We start from the raw sequence: 17689 nt of genomic DNA on the forward strand, positions 1-17689 counted from the left end.
GCTTCTGTTTGCTTTATGGTAAATTTTCGAATAACTGCGAGAGGATGTCATAAATGAGAAGTAACTTGTAATTATCTTCAACTCTAACATACCTTTTCTCCCTATGAGGAAAAAGTAAACTTTAAATAAAATTACATGAACATAACCCCTTAGAAATGTCTCATACACAGGACACAGTACAGCTAAGCAGCAAAATATCTGATGTTATAAGCTTAGATGCACACTGTTGATCCATCACAAGTTAAAAAAGAGACTCTACTGGATCTTGTTATCACAATGTCTGATCCTCTGAGGCTTGAAAATTCAGGAGTCTTCGGGGTCAGTATGTTTTCTAATGGACTGATGTCCTTTGTACTTATTGTAGAATATTTGTTGCAGCTTATTTATTGCAGTACAATAATTTTGAGCAGTCACAGCCTGTTCCAGGACAGCTGAGAGGTAGAGTCTGAGCTGATGTGAAGGGGAAGAAGGACACAGAACCAATGGTGTTTTGTCAAACTGAAGTTCACCTAAACTGCACAGCATGACCGGCAGCAGACTTTTGAGTGGCCAAACCATCAGTAGTGATCATTTCCTCTTCATAGCCCATCTGTCCCTTGTTATGTCCTGGCATCTGCCAACCACTGACTCTGGTCCTCTTTTCTAAGTATTCTCTTCTTGTTTTCATCTATTATCTTGAAGAGAGTGCTCAGAATTGCATTAGAGGCTAAGGATCAGGGAATTGCTGTGAATTTACACAATGACTTTTAAAAGCTTTTTCAGGGTTTTTTGCTCATGTCCTCATAATTACTAGCAACATCAGTGATAATGTGAATCAAACTGAGCACCCGATACTGGATGTAACACAAACTCATTCACATGGGCTTCCTTCCTACCTTAAGAATTTCTTTAACAAGTGAACTGTCTGTTTATCCCTCACATCCCTTATTTACCCTTTACTCCTTTTGTCTCCATTTGGAGCCTGGTCTGCACTTGACATCTGTTACTTTTGAATAGTTTTTTAAGCCATATCTCATTTCAGTTCTTATTTCTCACTTCCTTAGCACTTTTTTGTCCTTGACATAATTAAAATGTCTAGCTCTACATTTTCCTGGGTTTATTAGTTTCTTACCTGTGTAGTTGTCCTCCTGCAGATGTCCCAGAGACTGAAATATTATAATTTATGACTTAAACATTTTCTTGAAGGACTTTTAAAACTGTATTACAAAAGCTGCAGAGAAGACTACTGTACCCTGAATGGGGCCCTGACTGAGGCCTTACACCACTCCCTGATGAAGGTAAGATAAAGTAACAACTCATCCATGGGGAAAAAGCACAGGCTTAACACCTCCCAGGTGGAGACCACAGCCCCAGGGCTATCAGCTGCCAGGCTCAAACAGACCCTCCACCAAAGGGGTGGAGGGAGGAAAGGCTTTGGGTATCTGGGAAAAGCCTCTGGTCAGAGGCACAGTGACTGCCCGTCCTCCACTGTGCAGAGGAGCCCAGCTGAGGGGTCCTCACCAGGGTGGGGGGAAGCTTATCCACAGCAGAAGGGGGTGACATGGCCCATCACAAGGGTCCCCCCACGAAGGGGTGCCCAGACCCTGCACCAGAGCACCAGAGATGATACAACAGACCCTCAGTGTTGCAAGGGACAGTGTCAAGCTGGGCCCTGCAGGGGAGTCATGTGGGCGTTCCCACTTGGCCCACAGCGTATATTAATCCACGGGATTCTGTACTCTTCGGCGTGTGGTGTGGTGGTGTGTGGCGGCATGGCGTGTGGCAGCATGTAGTGGCGTGGCCACGGCGGCGACAGAGGACCCTCACCACCAGCAGACCAGATGGAGGGGAGCAACGAGACGTCATTGGGACCCTCGGATGGGTGATATGCTTCCACCTAATCCCTGTCACCTCTCCCTGTCCCCCTAGCCCCCCCATGGACACTTCCTTCCTTCCTTCCTTCCTTCCTTCCTTCCTTCCTTCCTTCCTTCCTTCCTTCCTTCCTTCCTTCCTTCCTTCCTTCCTTCCTTCCTTCCTTCCTTCCTTCCTTCCTTCCTTCCTTCCGAATTCCTTCCGAATTCCTTCCTTCCTTCCTTCCTTCCTTCCTTCCTTCCTTCCTTCCTTCCTTCCTTCCTTCCTTCCTTCCTTCCTTCCTTCCTTCCGAATTCCTTCCGAATTCCTTCCTTCCTTCCTTCCTTCCTTCCTTCCTTCCTTCCTTCCTTCCTTCCTTCCTTCCTTCCTTCCTTCCTTCCTTCCTTCCGAATTCCTTCCGAATTCCTTCCGAATTCCTTCCGAATTCCTTCCTTCCTTCCTTCCTTCCTTCCTTCCTTCCTTCCTTCCTTCCTTCCTTCCTTCCTTCCGAATTCCTTCCTTCCGAATTCCTTCCGAATTCCTTCCTTCCGAATTCCTTCCGAATTCCTTCCTTCCGAATTCCTTCCGAATTCCTTCCTTCCTTCCTTCCGAATTCCTTCCGAATTCCTTCCGAATTCCTTCCTTCCTTCCTTCCTTCCTTCCTTCCTTCCTTCCTTCCTTCCTTCCTTCCTTCCTTCCTTCCTTCCTTCCTTCCTTCCTTCCGAATTCCTTCCTTCCTTCCGAATTCCTTCCGAATTCCTTCCTTCCTTCCGAATTCCTTCCGAATTCCTTCCTTCCTTCCTTCCGAATTCCTTCCTTCCTTCCTTCCGAATTCCTTCCTTCCGAATTCCTTCCGAATTCCTTCCTTCCTTCCTTCCGAATTCCTTCCTTCCTTCCTTCCGAATTCCTTCCTTCCTTCCTTCCTTCCTTCCTTCCTTCCTTCCTTCCTTCCTTCCTTCCTTCCTTCCTTCCTTCCTTCCTTCCTTCCTTCCTTCCTTCCTTCCTTCCTCCCTTCCTTCCTTCCTTCCTTCCTTCCTTCCTTCCTTCCTTCCGAATTCCTTCCGAATTCCTTCCTTCCGAATTCCTTCCTTCCTTCCGAATTCCTTCCTTCCGAATTCCTTCCGAATTCCTTCCTTCCGAATTCCTTCCTTCCTTCCGAATTCCTTCCTTCCGAATTCCTTCCTTCCTTCCTTCCTTCCTTCCTTCCTTCCTTCCTTCCTTCCTTCCTTCCTTCCTTCCTTCCGAATTCCTTCCGAATTCCTTCCGAATTCCTTCCGAATTCCGAATTCCTTCCGAATTCCTTCCTTCCTTCCGAATTCCTTCCGAATTCCTTCCTTCCTTCCGAATTCCTTCCTTCCTTCCTTCCTTCCTTCCTTCCGAATTCCTTCCTTCCTTCCGAATTCCTTCCTTCCGAATTCCTTCCTTCCTTCCTTCCGAATTCCGAATTCCTTCCTTCCGAATTCCTTCCTTCCAAATTCCTTCCAAATTCCTTCCTTCCTTCCTTCCGAATTCCTTCCTTCCTTCCTTCCTTCCTTCCTTCCTTCCTTCCTTCCTTCCTTCCTTCCTTCCTTCCGAATTCCTTCCGAATTCCTTCCGAATTCCTTCCGAATTCCGAATTCCTTCCGAATTCCGAATTCCTTCCGAATTCCTTCCTTCCTTCCGAATTCCTTCCGAATTCCTTCCTTCCTTCCGAATTCCTTCCTTCCTTCCTTCCTTCCTTCCTTCCGAATTCCTTCCTTCCTTCCGAATTCCTTCCTTCCGAATTCCTTCCTTCCTTCCTTCCGAATTCCGAATTCCTTCCTTCCGAATTCCTTCCTTCCAAATTCCTTCCAAATTCCTTCCTTCCTTCCTTCCGAATTCCTTCCTTCCTTCCAAATTCCTTCCGAATTCCTTCCGAATTCCTTCCGAATTCCTTCCTTCCAAATTCCTTCCTTCCTTCCTTCCTCCCTTCCTCCCTTCCTCCCTTCCTCCCTTCCGAATTCCTTCCTTCCAAATTTCTTCCTTCCGTCCGTCCTTCCTTCCTTCCGTCCTTCCGTCCGTCCTTCCGTCCTTCCGTCCTTCCTTTTCTCTTCCCTTCTCTTTGCCTCTTTTACTATTAAATAAAATGCATCCATATTTTGCCATCAACATCTAACCTCGTTTGGTTTTAATCTTGTTTCTGGGAATATTTTGAACCTTTTATATTCTTTCTGGTTTATGCTCAAAGACTTGGCTTGCTTTGCTTTGCTGAGTTTAAACTGGATCGTAACAAAGTGTCTACAACTTTCTGTTTATCATATGAATAGAAGCACCCCATGTCACAGTAGGCAGGTGTGGATACAATATTGCTGCTAGCAAGAATTTTTCTTGCTTCTTTCTTAGCCCCATGAGATACTTTTCTCTCTCATGGAAGATACTTGCAGAATTCTATAAACTATGAACACCTGCGACCTTGCAGAGCTTTGTTTATAGTTCAGTAGAAAAATATTTCGACAATGGGTGTTTTAGGATTTCTAGCCAATCACCCCAGGGGGCGGCTGATCCTTTGACCAATTAGACTATGAAGAAAAAAGTCTATAAAAGAGTTTGTAAAATAATTAAATAAATCAATCTTGCTGCACAATTCCTGCCTGTTGGATCTCTCTTCTCCTCCCTACCACTGTGGGACAACTTAATAGGCAGGGCCTTCACAGGAGGACATAAAGATCACATATTCACACACAGGCTTGTGTCAGTGTGCTATGAGCTGTGCAGAGACTGAATGAAAATAATTGCAAATAAATATATGTGTCAAAAAAAACCAGCAATCCTGGGAATTCTACAGCTAACTAAAAGTTTCTCAGCTATAGCTTCAGGCCAAATAGGGAAAATATGCAAGTTTATGAGGAAATGATCTTCTGTAGATTAAGAGATTTTAAAATCAAAAGGGATTCCCTTATCATCAACCCTTTATAGGAAATCATATTCAGATCAAGAAAATGTTTATGCAGCAAACACAATCAGCAGATAGAGAGCTGACTTTGGCTCAGATTACAGTAATCATGAAAATGGATCAAGCTGGGCTGCAACCTTACACTAAGGTAGCTGAAACATAAGATCTCGAGAACTGTGGATCAATATTCTCCTGGACATCACCACAGCCCAAAACATTTTATGATTCTAATATTTTATTGTGCTTGATTCCCTTTTTTAACTTAAATCAGCATACCTGAGCCAACACTAGTTATGTTTTCAGCTTTGTTTTACTGCATTGCATAATTTTCAAATTAATACAAATAAGGTCAGGTTCCACCAAGGAAAGTGCTTGTTACCTCCTCACATTAACACGATGACAGATAAAATACATGGAGGTGGCTGGGGCAAACCCCTCCTATCCACTGCCAGAGGGTGTAAACTTTCTACTGTGATGTAGTTCAAAGGCTCATTACAGCAGTGAGGAAAAACCCAACCTAAAAAACCCACTTCAAAAGGTGTAATAGAGCATACACAGTCTTCATGCACAGTCATCCCTCTGACTACAGGGACAATGAAACCCTTACATTTATTTGCCTACATAGTTATTGCCATGATAGATGGAAATCTGATGCGCAGGTGTCACTGGACAGAGTCCAGTTTTCTCTTGGATCTCTATTTCTTGAATGACACAAACGGATTTCTGTTTCAGATTCAAAAGCTGACCCTAAAAAATAAGTTGAAAGAGATAAACATTGCAAGTCCATGTTATGCTTTCCTAGATTTAACAGTTGTGGGGACTTAAGAATCCATCCACAATTACTTCCTAAAGCAGCAGAAGAAAGTGTCAGGAAATAACTGATACTTGAAAATATATCATCATTACTAGGCATACACATGCCAATGATGAACCAACCAACTAAGGAATCCTGCCTCTTACACTATGGTTCTGAAAGGATTTACAAAGTATAGTTTATTCACAGGGATACATCAAAAGAAATGCCAACTTTTTCCACTAAAGTCTCTTTGATGACTAACGAAGATGTTATAAAATGAAAATCGTCTTGGAAAGAAAAGGAAGATAAAAAGTTGAAACCCAAGAAATCTGAGACAACTGGGAGTTAGTTGAACTACTTTGGGAATTTTAACTGAATGATGGATGGATAAACCTGTAAGGACAGCTTCTCTTGGATGCAAATATAACTCTTGACCCACTTAGGTTTTGGTTAGCAAGACAATGGGGAAAATCTAGGATGTCACATCTTTCCTGATGAATGTAAGCATAATTCAGCAGAAAATTTTTGTAGCTCTTCAATAAAATTAATGGCATATAATCAGCAATAGTGAAAAACATGCAGCTCTGTTAAAGTCAGGTTCAGCATGTGGATTCACAGCAGCTAAATATCTGTCTACCTGCATTCTGAAAAACAGCTAGAAAAGTTTGATGTACCATATAAAGGTGGGTGTTTTTTCTCCCCAGTAGGAAAGAAAATAACCTTTTCTTATAGCACAGGAGAACAGATAGCAGGGTCTGCTAGGGAATTTTTCCTCTTTGCCCATCCAGGAGCCACTCTGCCCTTCACACTTGCACCACCAGAGACTGTCACTCTGGGACCCAAGGCAGCTCCAGTGACCCTATGGGTCCCCACTTGACTCCCCACACATCCCATTCACACAGTCACACAAGGTTTCCTCAGTGGTTCAGCCTCAGGTTTCAAACCCACAGCAGAGTCTCAGATGTACACATCCTTAAAGCAATTTATTCACGGCACAGTAACACAGAAACAGCTGGAGTGGGTGCCTCAAAGGCAGGTCCCCCAAACAAGGAACCCCTGGGCTTTTATACCCTCACAGTCCATGCGTGCGGTAGTCTGGAGTCTTTCTGGTGAGTCAACCTCTCCTGGCACATCTCTGAGTGTCTGATCCCATGGCTCATGCCAGAAGTACCACCCCTTTGCTGTGCAAAGGTGCAGCGGAGGTCAAAGCCTCTTGCCTCAGGTTCCCAACACTTCCCCCATCCAGAGTTCAACTTGCAGCTGCACACTCAGCTACCTGCACTAAACATATGCCTCAACAACTCAGTGCTGAAAATTATTGTCATGCCATCCCTGCAGATCAAGAAAATCTCTTTAATCAGGCAAATGTCTACAGTGAGAGTTTTGACTAAGGATTTCATCAGGGCTTCACAATTGTCTTGGGGTGGTTTTCTATACCCTAATCATCTGCTCTATGCCCAGAAATGGTTCCTGTAGCTTTAAGGTGGGCCCAGGGAAGGGGAGGAGCCTTGAGGCTCTTGCACGGGCTTTTTTAAAGCCTCACTCTCCAGGTATCCATGGTGCTGGGTGGACTGGGCTCTCTTCGTTTGCTCAGACAGCTTGGTTTTTGTTAGCTTAGGTGTTACAGATGAATTATTGAGAGTTGGCTTTCACCGTATGTTGTTATGAATTATGGGTTATGAGTTATATTATGAGTTGTGATATTGTATATTATGATATTTTCCCAGGAGACATATTAAGGTGATAGGATATGTTGAAATGTTTAATGTTTCTGGGGCGGTTTGGTTGTAAGGGTGCGGGGCTGTATGATCTGTATGTTGTAATATCAGCTCTGTGGGGTTTGCAAGGGGACAGGCTGCTGCCAGGCGGACTTTGAAAACACCACCATAAAAGGAATAGGACTCCAACCAATGAGGACCCAGAAGGCCACAGCAACAGAAGTGCATGGGCTCCCAAAAGATTGACAAGGGGGCGAGACTATGCAAAACTGTAAATGAATATGCATTAGGCTGATGCAAATACAAGCGTATAAAAGGCAGGACTGCCATTTTGTGGGTGAGCCTCTGGCACCCAGCCATGCTCCCAGCACTGTCCCCTTTTGCTTTGCCATTTTTTTATTGAGTTCTCAATAAATTTTAATAACTCATTTCCATATCGGATCTGGATCATTTATAGCATTAGGCAAGAAGGTTTTTTTTTCCTTTCCCTTTGCAGCCTTGAAGACTGTGGCAGCAGTCCTTCAGAGGCCTTTGGTCTTGAACTGCTTGGTTTGGTTTTGGTCTGAGATCAGAAAGGACAAATTGACAGGAGAAGAATGGGCCCGGGACCAGCAGGAAGCCAAGAGGCTGCTCTGTCCCAGTCCCTGACCACGGAAAAGTCAAACCAACAAGAGAAAGGACACCAAATCCACCAGCTTCGTCTGCTGTGGAGACCAACATCAGAGATTCAACAGGTTCCCATCTGTTTTTCCCGAGCTCCTGCATAAACCCTTTGTTTCTGTTCCTTCCCTGAGATGAAAGCTGGTGCCATTTCTTTTTTCCCTCCTCCACCGTCATGTTTAGGTTTTTTTTGCAGCCGTCATGTTTTGGTTTGGTTTTTTTTCTGCCCTTTCCCTGGGATTTTGGTGGGATTTCTGTTCCAGTGGGAGGGTAAATGTTGCTGCCTGTTCCTAGCTTCCCTTCCCCCTCCCCAAAACACTTGCCTCTGCCATGTGTTCTGAACTCCTTTGTTCCAAGCACAAGAAAAACCAAATGTAACTCAAACTCTTTAGCAGCATCTGATTGGCCAGTCACCCCGGGTCCGCCCCCAGTCCTCCCCTTTCCCCTTCTCTGAATAAAAGAAGAGCCCAAGAGGGGGCCCGCCCTCTTTGGCTTGCACCCTTTCTGTGAACATCTTGTCTCTGTTTCTATTTGAAAGCTTCTAATTGCAGGAATTGGCAAATAGCTATATTTCTCCCTCTTTGCTTCTGCTCGTGGTATCAGTTTTGCAGCTACTATTTGCCGCTTTTAGAGCTACTGAAATGCTGGATTGCCCGAGCTACGTCTCTAGGCTGCCCGAGGCTTTCGAAGGCATTGAGCTACTAGTGCTAGCCGGTAAAAAGTTGTAAGTATTTCCACATCTGTCACCCAGCATGCTCTCTCTGAGCCTCAGTTCTGAGAGACTTATAGGGTGTCCCAGCAGCTGCGTGTCTGCTGGAGTTAGCTCTGCATGTCCTGCCATGCCAGCTCTGTGTAGCGAGCTGTTGCATTTTGCGTAACAGCGAGCCCAGAGCCTCAACCTGTACCTTCCCGCACACCACGTGGCGAGGGAACGAGTGGAATGTAGAAGACCCTCTTCACTTATTTTTTTCTCTGAATCTGCTTTCCTGGGGTAAATCCAGAATTCTGGTGAGTATTTCCCTGCTGGTTTAGGGGCTCCTGTCTTAAGCTGGTGACAGTGCAAACTTTCTCTTCCCCCCCCCCCCCCGCCCTTTTTTGCGATTTGGGGCTGAGGTTTGTGGTGCTGCATTTGTAATGGGATCTGAGGTTTCTGCACACCACAGAGAAATATGCTACCAAGTTCAAAGCTACCTTTCTTGTACTGGGCATAAATACCCTAAAAAATCTAGTTCAATCTTTTGTACAATGGCTTTTTCAGTACTTTCCTAATCCGACCTCCAAGGATATGAGATCTTCTGAATTTTGGGATAAGGTGGGGAGAAAACTCTCCTCTCTTAGGTGTTCAGGAGATGAAACAGTTTCAAAATTTTTTCCTCTCCTGTTACTAAGTTATACTTTGCCGGAGAAAAAAGCAGTACTTGAAAAGTGACCACAAAAACCCTCTTTAAATTCCCTTACACCCTCTTCCAACCCCTGTGTCCCTGACCCCTCTTTTCCTATGCTGGAAAACACAGCTGGAGCAGATTGCTTTTTAGCACAGGAAAGCTACCATCCTCCTGGCTCACCCGTGTTCCCTCAGCACCCTCTCTTGGACGGGAATCCGGAGCCAGTCCCAGGACCTTTCCAACCCCTTTTCTCCACTCCTTTGTCCCCAGTTTCTAGCCCTCATGTTTTAAGCGCGCGTAAAAACCCCTTCTCCCCTGATCTCTTTGCCACTGCCATGTGCTCGCAGCCCGGGAAAAACCCCCTCCCCCCAACCCCTTTTCTCCGTTTGTCTCCAATAATGGTGGACGCAACGTCTCTTCATCTCCAAACTACACCTCCCACAATCCCTTTCTCCCCCACCCCACAAATCCCTTCTTGTCCCCATCCCCTCCCACTCCCTCGTTGGAACCTGTCCCTGCCCCCAACCCCGCCCGCACAGTGTCGATTTTCACCCCACGATCCCTCTGTTCCTGCCCATGATGCAAGTACCGCCCCTGCCTCCCACAACCCCGCCCCCAATCCCTCTCCTCCTCCCATCGCATCCCCGCCTCCACTCCCCGCCCCTGCCCCTCCACTCCCCGCCCCTGCTTCCCATTGTCCCACCCCAGGTTCCCACAGTCATGTGACTACTCCCTTAAATTCTGAAACCCATGGCTACCAGGAAGTTAACTGCTGCTGCTACTACTACACGCTCTCGTGCTAGCACAACAGCTAACCCCGTCTGGACGCCCTTTCCTTATTCCAATATTAAGGATTTGTGCAAGGCAATTGAGGAGTTTGGGATGCATAGTAATTATCTTAAGAGCCTTTTAAGTGCTACTTTTGCAACTCACTTACTTGTACCTCATGATTTAATTACAATAATGCAAACTCCTCTCACACCTGGTGATTTTGTGTTGTGGAAACAACAATGGAAAATAATTTTATCTGAGCTTTTGCAAATTTTGTGGCAAACTCCAGATAATTACCTGGACTTTGACAACAATTGTATCACATTAGACCTTTTATCTGGTGACAATAATATGGCAAATCCCCAAAAACAAGCAATGCTTACCCTCGCCCAGTTCTTACTGAAATCACGTGCTGCTGAAAAGGCCTTAACATTACTACCATCTCAGACTCCTACATCTCATTATACCAACATCAAGCAATTGCCAAATGAAAATATTATTCACTTTTATAACCGTTTGCACGAACCTATCTTTTCCCAAGTCCCTAATCCTGACCTCCAACAAGCGCTCCTACTCGAACTGCTCCAAGTGAATACAAATGATGCTTGCAAACGAGTCATCCTGACTCTTTGTTTGCACCCCCATCCGACTGTCGAAACCATCCTCGAAGTCTGTACAAAGAAGGTGAGGCTGAACACAGCTGTTCCCTTTTTGAAAAAAGTGGGGACGGTAGGGGAGATTGTGGAGAATGCTATGGGTACAGGGGAAACTCAATCTCGAGGTAACTTTATATGGTATCGTTGTCAGAAAAAGGGACATGTTGCTCACAATTGCAGAACAATTATAATTGCTGATAAAAACTCTCCAAAGACTGTTTCCCCAGGTCAACAGCAGGGAAACTAACGACTCAACGTGTCCTAACAGCTCCGCGTTCAGACATAAATAGAGCTGCAGACAAAGCAACTTGGACTTCTGGACTCAGGTTTAAGGTAACCTGTGATGAAACACACCATTTCAACAACAACAAACAGACTGTGATACCCATCTCATTCCAGAATGTGGATCACATGCCAGACTTTACATACCTTTTTGTTATTGGAGACACTCGGGAAACACCTGCTGGGATAGAGGTTACACCCACACTCATGAAAGTGGATCAGAACGGGTGTTCTAACCTAATGGTACAATGTATATATCCACCGTACTTTATGCCAAAGGGTCAGGTCGTTGCACAGGCCATTCCACTGCCCAAATACCTGCCCACAGATGGTCATATCCCAGCCATCTGTTGGACTGAGGTTTTGGGAAACAATAAGCCTGTAATAGAATGTAAGCTCCGTCACAGATCACATAGAATCAGTATCATGGGAATGATAGACACAGGTGCTGATGTGTCTGTTATTCCATTTGATAAGTGGCCTGCACAATGGGAATTGCAGTCTCAGGGTGTCATACAAGGGATTGGAGGTACCCAAATTGCAAAGCAATCCAAAAACACCATTCAAATTGAAGGTCCTGAAGGACAAATAGCGACACTTCGTCCATATGTCCTGGACACCAAATTCACCCTGTGGGGAAGGGATGCCATGTCTCAGTGGGGAACAAAAATTGATATCACCCCTAGACATCAAAATTTTCCCTTGTGGCCGCTGGAGCTGAGTTGCCAACCACAAAAGCTAACTTGGAAAACAGATGAACCAGTGTGGGTTAACCAGTGGTCGCTAAAAGAAGAAAACTTAGAGGCACTCAAAACATTAGTAGCTGAACAATTGCCTAAAGGGAATATTGTGCCAAGTAATAGCCCCTGGAATACTTCCATGTTTGTAATACAAAAACCAGGAAAGAACAAATATAGGCTCCTCCAAGATCTTAGAGATATCAATAAGGTTATTGAAGACATGGGACCCCTTCAACCAGGTATGCCATCACCTTCAATGCTCCCACAACATTGGCATTTAGCTGTTCTTGATATTAAAGATTGCTTTTTTCATATTCCACTCCGCCCTGCAGATGCCCCTCGATTTGCATTTTCTGTGCCCTCTATTAATCGTGAAACTCCCATGGAACATTACCATTGGCTTGTGCTTCCCCAAGGTATGAAAAATACCCCATCTCTCTGCCAAGAGTAAATTGCTAAAATTCTATCTCCCATCCGTGCCAAAGCAGAGAAAGCCATCATCCTACATTACATGGATGATGTGCTAGTATGTGCTCCCAATAATCAGTATCTCGAGCAGACACTTAACATGGTGATTGAGGCCCTAGAGGCCAAGGGCTTTGAATTACAACCAGAAAAAATGCAGAGAACAAGCCCTTGGAAATACCTCGGACTCAAAATCACAGAAACCTCTATCACCCCAACACCCATCACCATTAATAATAACCCAAAAACACTAGATGAAGAGCAAAAGATCTGTGGGACGCTGAAGTATTTAAGGTCCTGGTTAGGACTCACCACAGAAGATGTAGCTCCTATTGCAAACCTGTTAAAAGGGGAAGGCGGTCCAGCATCCCCTAGATCCCTGACAGAAGAGGCAAGGCAGTCTTTCAAAAAAGATACAAGAGATCATTTCCACCAGACAAGCACACAGGAATCAGCCCTCCCTACCCTTTAAGCTTGTCATTCTAGGGAAGGTACCACACTTTCACGGCCTCCTATTTCAGTGGGACAAAGAGCAGAAGGAACCTCTCATCATAATCGAATGGGTATTCCTTCCACTCCAACCGCCTAAGACTATCACACAGCCACAAGAACTAATGGCAAAAAATTATTGTGAAGGGTAGAGTAAGGCCGCACCCTGACAGGATGTGACTTTGCATGCATCTACTTACCTGTAACAACAGACACATTAGAGCACCTACTTCAAAATAATATAAATTTACAATTTGCATTAGATAGTTACTCAGGCCAAATCTCCAGTCATTACCCAAAACATGACATGTTTAATCTGGCATTCTCTTTCATCCCTCGAGACATTCAAAGTAGAAAACCCCTCGATGCGATTACCATTTTTACCAATGCTGCAAGAAAGAGTAAAAACTCAGTGATCACATGGAAAAACCCAAAGACGCAAAAGTGGGAATCTGACATCAAAGTAATCCAGGGATCACCACAAGTAGCTGAACTAGCAGCCATTGTTAGAGCATTTGAGAGGTTCAAAGAACCCTTTAATTTGGTCACAGACTCAGCATATGTAGCTGGAGTAACTGTTAGAGCTGAGCATGCTCTCCTAAAAGAAATCTCAAACAAGAAAATTGATGACTTGCTCTCAAAGCTAATTTATCTGGTTTCCCACAGAGAGCATCCCTATTTTGTCATGCATGTGAGGTCACATACAAACCTGCCAGGATTTATTGCAGAGGGTAATCGTAGAGCTGATGCTCTGGCTATGCCAGCAGACATAGTTTCATCAGCCGACTTACCAAAGCTCCCTCAAGTTTTTGAACAAGCAAAATTGAGCCATGCCGTGTACGGTCAAAATATTCCTGCTCTTTTCCGCATGTTCCATCTGTCGCAGACACAGGCAAAAGCAATAGTGGCGACATGTCCCAACTGCCAGAAGCTACAGCTTCCATCACTGGGCATGGGGGTCAATCCCAGAGACATTAATAGCGGTGAGGTGTGGCAGATGGACGTCACATATTTCCCTGAATTTGGGAGATTAAAATATGTTCACGTTTCTATTGATACCTTCTCTGGTGCTATGTATGCCTCTGCACATGCAGGTGAAAAAGCTAAGGACGTTGAAAAACATCTTGTCCAAGCTTTTGCTGTGCTCGGTATACCTGAGGAGATAAAAACTGATAATGGACCTGCCTACACCTCTCAGGAGTTTAAAAACTTTCGTCAGCAGTGGGGATTCTGACATGTTACAGGTATTCCTCACTCCCCAGCTGGACAAGGCATTGTTGAACGTGCCCATCAAACCCTCAAGTGAATGCTACTACAACAGTCAGGGACCACTAAACTCAACTCACCTGTCCTCAGACTCAGCAAAGCACTGTTTACCATAAACTTCCTGAATGGCACCTTTGAGGATCCGAACCCTCCCATCTATCATCATTTCCAGAACACCGGGAGACAGAAACTGAAGGAAAATCCAGAAGTTCTGATCTGGGACCCAGAGACTCAAAATATCCAATACAAACTTGTAACTTGGGGACGTGGGTATGCCAGTGTATCTACCCCTCAAGGACTGAGGTGGATCCCAGGGAAATGGGTAAAACCTTATGTCACTTCCTCAAAAGTCAAGGAGGTTAAAGCTGCCTCCTGGAGGAGATGCCATAAAAAGAATCCTGATTTTGCACCCTCATATAAACCCCGTACTCCAGATTTTGATGTTAATCCCTTAAGATAAGTTGCGCTGTTTTGCACTCACATTTTGCACTGTATTTTGTAAATCTTTGTCCTGATACCCCATACCATAGATGTCCTGACTAACCCCGTGAGTTTTAACTGGGGAACTAGTTTAAGGACATCCTAGGTACTGTCGAGTTGTAGGGACAATAGATTCCAATTATGTTTTGCACTGTCGTTTTGTTACTGTTCTATGCACTTTAAGTTACTAAGAGTTACAACCCAGCTTTAAAGAAAAAAAAATAGGGAATTGTTGCTGCCTGTTCCAAGCTTCCCCTCCCCCTCTCCAAGACACTTGCCTCTGCCATGTGTTCTGAACTCCTTTGTTCCAAGCGCAGGCAAAACCAAATGTAACTCAAACTCTTTAGCAGCGTCTCATTGGCCAGTCACCCCGGGTCCGCCCCTAGTCCTCCCCTTTCCCTTTCTCTGAATAAAAGAAGGACACGAGAGGGGGCCCACCCTCTTTGGCTTGCATCCCTTCTGCGAACATCCTGTCTCTGTCTCTATTTGAAAGCTTCTAATTGCAGGAATTGGCAACTGAAGTCTATGCTTCTCCCTCTTTGCTTCTACTGGTGGTATCAGCTTTGCAGCTACTCTTTGCCACTTTTAGAGCTACTGAAATGCTAGCTTGCCCGTGCTACCTCTCTAGGCTGCCCGAGGCTTTCGAAGGCATTGTACTACAAGCCTAGCCGGTAAAAAGCTGTAAGTATTTCCACACCCACAGGAGGTTCTTAAAATACTGAATCTCCCTCCCGAACTCCTTCTGGGCTTTGCAAAGCTCTTTGAGCCCAGAAGGGTCAAAAGGTTTCCATGTGGGGCTATTGCCAGCCCGGTCATAGGTAACGGGTGAGCGGTGAAGGGATAGGAGGGGGCTTCCAGACCCAATTTCAAGATAGCATTGGTTCTGGTTTCTACCCCATGGGAACCAGAAGAGGAGGCGTGGGAACCGGAAGGTCCCTCACAGTGTGTGGGAACCGAGGACAAGGAGGAGTGGTCACAGGAAGGGTGGGGATTCCTGACACAGGGGGCAGTACCCAACGTGTGGGAGGAGCTCAAAACAGTCTTGTCCGGGGGTGGAAACAGGAAAGGGTCGGGAGGAGGAGGGGGAAAGGGACTGTGGGAAGGAGAAAGCGAAAAGGCTGACCGTGCCATGCGGTTTCCACCATTTTATAGGCATGTGAGACTGGGGGGGGGGAGGCAAAATGGCGGATGGCACTTTGAACAATTTTCTAGACTTACAGCTGGGGAAGAGGACATAGGATACTGGGTTTGGGTAGAGGTCGAAGCAGCCTGGCCAGGGCTATCTTGACGGGGTAGTTGAGAAGACCGAGAAGGGTCAGGGAGAAGGTAGCAGCCCTGTGCCTCTGGGCATTTTACACCTCAGTTTTTCCAATGAAGGGGAAGTGGGAAGAGGGACACAAGGAGAGGAAGGAGGAATATGGGGAAAACTGAGGATAATTTTGGGCTTTTCTTTTACTTTCTGGTTCATTCTATGCAAGTCCCAAAGGACTAAAAGTAGGGGGGAAAACTTTTGTCCAGAGGTGTTCCCTCTCCGCTTCAAATCAGCGATATTATCACCTACAGCCTGCCAGAAAGCAGGTGATTTTAAATTCACAGGGGACGCCTGAGGAAAGTAAAAGAAAAGCCACTGGGTGAACTGTTTCAACAACCCGTTTGAAAACTTAAACCCACTAACTTTAAGGGACTCCGCAATTTGGATGCATACCTCTCTTTGAGGCTGAGAGAGTTTTGAGCCCATTGCTCTCTCACCACTCTTTCCACCCACCACCTGCAAAAGGAAAATGAAACAAAAATTCTCAGGGACCGGGGATACTCACACAAATTTCAGTTCAGTACAAATTCACAGTCACAGACGTCCGGTCCTGGAACTAAAAAGCACAGGTGGGGTCCTCTGGGACAGGCTGTTCTCCGGGATCGGGAGTTGGCAGCCTCGTCTTGGCACACTCCTCTTAAAACAGAGTGTGCCACAGCAAGAGGCATTGGCAGCTCCAAAATTGTTTACTCTTGTTGTCCACCGACAGCAAGGACGTCACAGGGACCCACGCACATGGGCCCTACATTGGGTGCCAACCTAATGCCGTCCCTAGCTCGCTAGCATGAGCTCTGGTGTGCCCTCAGTCAGAGGGGACACAGCATTACTTCTGCAACGTCTTTCAGGACTGACTTTGGTAGCAGGAAAGGCGCTGGCTGGGCACGCATGCTGGTTCCTCCACAAAGGAGGCATGTCAGAGGCCAACAATCTGGGCTCGCGTTAATCCGGAGACAAAGGAAAAGAGAAGGGCTTGTGGTATGGGTTCCAACAGGTTTATTGTTAGAAGGTCCAGGAACCAGAAAAAAAAGCGCCAAGGGGTTTTTGCTTTCAGTTTTGTAGGGGGGTGAAAGAGGCAGGGAAAGGGAAGGCAACCAATGAGATACAAGCCAGGGGGAGGATACAATTTAACAATAACCAATGGGGGAAACCAGGAGGCAGGAGTTACAACAGGGAGCCAATGAACAACTGAATAACAGAGAACTTTCTCTAACAGGGGGAGGCAGTTTGAACCCGGGTGGGATGCAGCTTAGGCTTCTGTGCCGCCCATTGACCCACCCTCCGACTCACTGTCTTGGGTGGGGAAATCCACCCAAGCGATAGCCCTGATTTGATTGGCATTCAACTGCCCCAGCCTAACAGTGGGTTGGGTCACCCGCAACAATGGACAGTGTCAGATTCCCACTGAGGTCATCAGTAAGATCACAGCAATGTCTCCACTGACCAACAAGAAGGAAACACAAGCTTTCCTAGGCGCCATAGGCTTTTGGAGAATGCACATTCCTGAGTATAGCCAGATCATGAGCCCTCTCTACTTAGTTACCCGCAAAAAGAACAATTTCCACTGGGGCCCTGAACAGCAGCAAGCCTTCACCCAGATCAAGCAGGAAATTGCTCATGTGGTAGCCCTTGGCCCAGTCAGGACAGGACCAGAGGTGAAGAACATGGTCTATTTTGCAGCCGGGAACAATAGTCTGTCCTGGAGCCTTTGGCAGAAGGTGCCTGGTGAGACCCGAGGTTGACCACTGGGATTCTGGAGCTGAAGCTACAGAGGGTCTGAAGCAAACTACACTTGTACAGAGAAAGAAATCTTGGCTGCCAATGAAGGAGTTCAAGCTGCCTCAGAAGTAATTGGCACTGAAGCACAGTTGCTTCTGGCACCCCGACTACTGGTGCTGGGTTGGATGTTCAAGGGAAAGGTTCCTTCCACA

This window comes from Coloeus monedula (assembly GCF_965178545.1).
Source record: "Coloeus monedula genome assembly, chromosome: Z".
Taxonomy (NCBI): Eukaryota; Metazoa; Chordata; class Aves; order Passeriformes; family Corvidae; genus Coloeus; species Coloeus monedula.